Here is a 6,337-nt window from a genome sequence, read left to right as displayed (position 1 = left end):
TCCTCAGCTCCTGCTTTGGCTTGCTCAGCTGCAGGTGAGGGGAAGGGGGCAGAGTGGGGTGAGGAGGACTTACTGCCTCCATGGCCTGCCCGGCTGCCTTCCTCTTGAGCCTACTGCAGATTCAGCTGTCTGGGACAGGACCCCAGAGCCAGAGAGGAGAGAGAGAAGGGGCAGGGATTCTTCTTTCTGCAGAAAGCGACAAACTTTCTTTTCCAATAAAGGTTCTGATTTTCCAGGAAGAAAGTCTTTCCCATCAGGAGGTGAATGTGCCTACAACCAATAGCACAGTAATCTGTCCACTGTTTGTGGAGCACCCACTATATCCTCACATTATTGATAGTCCTTCTGACAACACAGCAAATTGACCACAGTTTGTTCCATGTTGCAGATGAGAAAGCTGAACCCAGGTTCGCGCTCACACGGCCAGCAAGTGGCAGATCCAGGACTGCCTGGGCCCAAGGCTGTACAGGCTTCCCTGGCCAGGCAAGGTGGCCTCAGAGAGGTAAGAAACGGGGCTTCATAATAAATAGGTTCAGTGTAATCCCTATTAAGAGCTCAACAGTGTTTTTTTACAGAAATAGAAAAACTCATCATACAATTTATATGGAATCTCAAGTGACCCCAAATAGATGAAACAATCTTGAAAAACAACACAGTTGTAGATCTCACTCTTCCTGATTCCAAAACATACTGCAAAGCAACAGCAATCAAGATGGCATGGCATTGGTGTAAAGACAGACATATAGACCAATAGGACAGAATAGAGAGCCCAGAAATTAATCCGTATGTATACGGCCAAATGATTTTCGACAAGGGTATCAAGACGACACAATGAGGGAAGGAGAGTCTGTTCCATAAATTGTGTTGAGAAAACTGGATATCCACATGCAAAAGAATAAAGCTGGACCTCTACTTAACACCATGTATAAAAATTAGCTCGAAATGGATCAAAGATCTAACCATGAGAATTAAAACTAGAAAACCCTTAGAAGAAAACAAGGAGAAAATCTTCATAACATTGAACATGGCAATGACTTCTTGGAGATGACACCAAAAGCATAGACAACAAAAGAAAAAATAGATAAATTGGACTGCAGCAAAATTTAAAACTCTTGTGCATCTAACGACACTATTAAGAGAATAGGGGAAATTTTTGACCGTTTTTTTTTTCAAATTTTTAAGCTGATATATGATTCACATAACATAATAAATTATATGAGATAATGCACATAACATAAAATTCACCGTTTAAAAGCATATAATTCAGTAGCATTTAGTATATTCAGAATGTTATGCAACCATCACCAGTATCTAATTCCAGAATATTTCCATTGCCCCCCAAAGCAATCCCATATCCTGTAGCAGTCACTCACCATTCACCCCTTTTTTCAGCCCCTGGGTACCACTAATCTACTTCCTGTCTCTCTGGATTTGCCTATTGGCCCCACATTTTTTTTTTAGGAAATTTTATTGGGGAACAGTGTGTTTTTCCAGGACTCATCAGCTCCAAGTCAAGTAGTTGTTTCAATCTAGTTGTGGAGGGCACAGCTCAGCTCCAAGTCCAGTCGCCATTTTCAGTCTAGTTGCGGGGGGGTGGTGGTGGTGGTGGTGGTGGAGTGGGGCACAGCCCACCATCCCATGTGGGAGTCAAACCAGCAACCTTGTTGTAAGAGCACACGCTCTAACCAACTGAGCCATCCTCCTGCACCATATTGGCCCCACTTTTTAACACAAAATTTTAGTCAGATTTATTTCCATTATTAATTTTCATTGAGAAAATATTTTCTGGAGTGAATGGTATTAAGAAAAGATCATTCTTTGAGCAATATTCTATAGCATGCAGTACATTTTTTTCCAGTTTGATTTTTACTTTGCTGAAATTATTGTGATTGGGATCAATTCTTTTCTAATAATTTTTTAAAAACCCATGTGATTTATTGACTTTGCAGGGGGGTGGAGAAAACATACCAAGTTTCACTGTTTAGAGCTCCTGCAATTGTGAGTTTTCTTTGTGGCCATATTTCTACCAAGTATAATTTCCCTGATCAAGTTTTGCAGATGTGAATTTTGTCTAGACGTTTTGACTTTCTTTGAGTCATTTTTATGTTGTTTTGATGATTTATCAGGAACATTCACTGACCTCCCTTGTGAAGAATATCCCATTACGCTCAGGCTCTTGAATCCCCTCTTAGTTTTTATAACAGTATCACCACCTGACATTTATATTTATCTGTTTATCATCTGTCTTCCCACCAGGCTGTGAGTTCCTTGAGGGCAGGGATTTCATGTCTTGCTCATGGCTGTATTCCCATCATCCAGAACAGTGCCAGGACACAGTAGGTCCTCAATTAGTGGACTGAATGAAGGAATGAAATATGGCTTGGATAGAACACATGGTCTGTGTTTGTCTCTTAGTTAGTCCATGAGTGAAATCATGAGGGNGCCACTCGGCCGGCCCACAAGACTGCCTTTTTGATGGTGGGCTACGCCTGCCCACAACTAAGACTGAACTCGGCACCTTGAGCTGAGCTGCTGCCCAGATGGCTCAGTGGATAGAGCATCCTGTCAGGTTCCAATCCCACATGGGATGGAGGCTGTGCCCACTGGCAACTAAGATTGTAACATAGCACCTTGAGCTTAGAGGCCATGAGCTGCCGACAGGCAGCCAGATGGTGACTGGCGCTCTCCACAACTGAGATTGAAGAACAACTTGGTTGGTCCCCCTCCCCAATTCCCCAACACTGTTCTCCTCCCACAGTTTCCCAATTTAAGAAAAAAGAAGGAAATTATGTCACATACTACAACATGGATGAACCTCAAGGACATACGCTAAGTGAAAGAAGCCACAAGAAGATCAATACTGTATGATTCCACTTATATGAAGTTCCTGAAATAGTCAAAATTATAGAAACAGAAAGTAGAAAGGTGATTGGTGGCCAAGGGCTGGGGGCTGAGGAAATTAGTGTTTAATGGGTATTCATTTTGAAAGCTTAAATTTTGTAAGATGAAAACGTTCTAGAGATCTGTTGCACAACAATGTAAATATATTTAACACTACTGTACACTTAAAAATACTTAAGATGATAAATTTAATGCTCTGTGTGTGTGTGTGTGTGTGTGTGTGTGTGTTTTACCACAATTTTTAAAAAGGAGCTTATTTCCATTTGGAATGCAAACAACAACAACAAAAAGGCAGGTTCCTGTACTTTGCCAGACCTCCACATTTGTAATCCCTACAGAAGAGGCTTGGGAAGCTGCCTTTTAAACAAGTCTGCAGGTAATTCTTAAGCCCAATAACGTTTCTTGTCTTAGAAGTTGTGATTAAGAAAACAGGCTCTGAAAACTACTTGGCAACAAAAGTGACCCTAGAAAAACAACTTGTCCTCTCTGTTCCTTAGTTTTCTCTTCTGTATGATGGGGATGGTAATAGTGCTACTTACAGATAGGAGTGTTGTAAAGATTAAATTAGCTGAAAATCAAAAACACTTAATCCATGTATATATTATGATGATCAAAATCAAATGCTTCCTTTTGACCAAGGGGAGGTGAGGACAGAGAGGGGAGGTGCCTCATTGAAGCTCACTCCTCAATGTGGTGCCAGAGCCAGGAGAAGGACCCAGCTCACCTGCCACATGTGCTATCCTGTGCCTCAGTCCTTGAGGGCCTGGCCAAGAGACTGGGTCACCACAGCGACAGACTGGAGAGGAATGCAACCCTCCCCTGAACACATGTGCCTTTCCCCTGGATGCCTCCATGTTATTCCATTTCCCTGGCAGATAGAGCGAGAGCTTGCTTTAGGCAAGGCACAGACACTGGGTGTGGGGTTGGGGGCACTGTGGGTGTATCCACTGGGAGCTGCCTGCCTATTATCAACCCCAAGCCTTTGTGTGCCTGACCTCCCTGGCTTCTGGGGATGGGACAGCCCTGGCACAGAAACATATGGAGCACAGCCTTCTTGTGAGAGTCCCAGGTCCTTTAGAAAAACTGCATGAACAAATGCAACCTAATGGCTTTGGTGTAACAACAGATAAAGAGGGTTGCCTGTTTACTGTGTGCCTAGCTCTTATGGTTATGACTCCATTTTACAGATAATAAAACGGAGACACAAAGGGTTTAACTAACTTACCCCAAGCCACACAGCTAGTAAAGTGGAAGCAGCCTGGCATTTTACTGTCCTGAGTCTCAGCATCCTCATCTGTAAGGTGGGCATAATGATAGGGGCTGTGAAACAAGGGGCTGCCTTCAGAGGTGCAAATGGCCAGCCAATATTTGTTGCATGAGTTTGCTGAAATATGCACAGACACTGAGGTCCCCGTGCTCCTTTTGGGGGAGCTCAGTGCAGGGTGGAGAGTAGGGAGGTAGGGGTGGGGAAGGCCACCTCCAGGATGGAGAAATTGGGAAGGCACAGGGGCACGCTTGGCCCTTTGGGGTCTGGTGTGTCAGTCCACAGGTCTGTGGTTATCTTCTGTGGANTACACATAAAATTCACTATCTTAACCACTGTTAAGTGTTCAGTAAGTAAATTCACATTGTTGTGCAGCCATCACCACCATCCATCTGCACAAGTTTTTTTATCTTACAAAACTGAAACACTATACCCGTTAAACACTAACTCCCCATTCCCCCATCCCCAGCCCCTGGCAACCACCATTCTACTTTCCGTCTTTGTGTTTTTGACTACTCTAAGTACCTCATATATGTAAAATAATGCAGTATTTGTCTCCCTGTGGCTGGTTTATTTCACTTAGCATAATGTCCTCAAGTTTATCCATGTTGTAGCACACACACAAACAAGGCACAAATGAAAAGAATGAGATAGGGAAAAAAACTCAACATGTCTTTTAAGTCTCTTTTAATCTACTGAGTCTTCCTCTATATTGGTTTTTCTATGCTGTGTAACAAGTTATCACAAATTAAGTGGGTTAAAACAACACACATTTATTATCTCACAGCTTCCACAGGTCAAAAGGCTGGGCAAGGCTGAGCTGGGTCCTCTGCTCAGGGTCTCACAGGCTGTGGTTAAGGTGTTGGGTGGGCTGCTTTCTCATTTGGAGGCTTGACTGGGGAAGAATCTATTTCTAAGCTCATTGAGGTTTTTGGCAGATCTCATCTCTATGTGGTTGCATAACTGAGGGCCCCAGACGTTTGCTGGCTGTTGGTCAAAGCCACCCTTAGGTTCTAGGAGCTGCCTGAAATTTCTTGTCCTCTCCATTGGCTGTTAACAGCATGGCTGTTTTCTTATTCAAGACTAGTAGGAGAGTCTCTCCCTCCAGTTCTGTTAAGATGGAGTCTTCTATAACAAAACATAGACATGGGAGTGACATCCCATCACCTTTGCCATATTCTATTGGCTAGGAGCAAGACACAGGTCACACCTACACTCAAAAGGAAGGGATTATATAAGGGCAGACTCATTGAGAGCCACTTATGGTGTGTTGGCCACACTCTCCATTCCTTTTTTTCTTTACAATTAATTCTTTGAAATACCTGGGCTGTTTAACCTGTAGATTTTCCTGCAGGCTGGATTTTGCAGATTGAACACACACTGCAATTCAACATGTCCCTCTGTCCCCTGTTTTTCTGGCAAACTGGCAGCTGGACCCTGAGGATTGATTGGACTCAGGAAGAATCCCTTTTGGAACATTTCAGGACGTGGCATGGTCTTCCCTCAGGAGGCACATGATGTCTGGCTGTATCTCTTTTTGTGACATTAGTAGCCATTGATGGTCAATGCCTACATTAGTTAATTCATAGTAGGTAGCAGAATGAGGATGTTCTAATTCTACTATTTCATTTATCAGTTGCAATATTTTCATAGAGATGCTTCCCCTCATCCAGGTTACACTGTAGTATGTAGTTCATATAGAGAAGGCAGGATAAATTTCTGATTCATTTCTTTCAGTCACCAATTTCCTAGATAATAATAAATTGGCTCCCTATCAAAGTGACCCATTATTTTTTAATAGTGTTATGAACTTATGCATTTAAAAATGTTTGATTGATTTGAGTCTATGGCAATTCTTATCCTTATTAAAGCTCACATGGTCCAGTGGGAGCCTCTTCAAACTCGCTCCTGAGTCCTGTTGACCTGATCCTATTAGTCTTTGAGAGTTTTCTGTTAGCTGGCACGTCATGGCAGTCCAGACTCATCTTGTACCTTGTGCCTTCCTGCTCCAGACTTGAAACAAGGCAGTTCTCCAAGAGGTCCTGATTTCTTTTCATAGGCAATGATATTTCAAGGCCACAATCTGGGCTTTAGGGATGCTCGTTGCTGTTGGATTGATCATTGTTTCTAGCCTTGGTGGACACAACTAGGAAACACACACACACACACACA

This window comes from Hipposideros armiger, unplaced genomic scaffold, assembly GCF_001890085.2.
Source record: "Hipposideros armiger isolate ML-2016 unplaced genomic scaffold, ASM189008v1 scaffold_331, whole genome shotgun sequence".
NCBI lineage: Eukaryota > Metazoa > Chordata > Mammalia > Chiroptera > Hipposideridae > Hipposideros > Hipposideros armiger.
The sequence above is the reverse complement of the archived record's forward strand: the minus strand, read 5'-3'. Positions refer to the sequence as shown.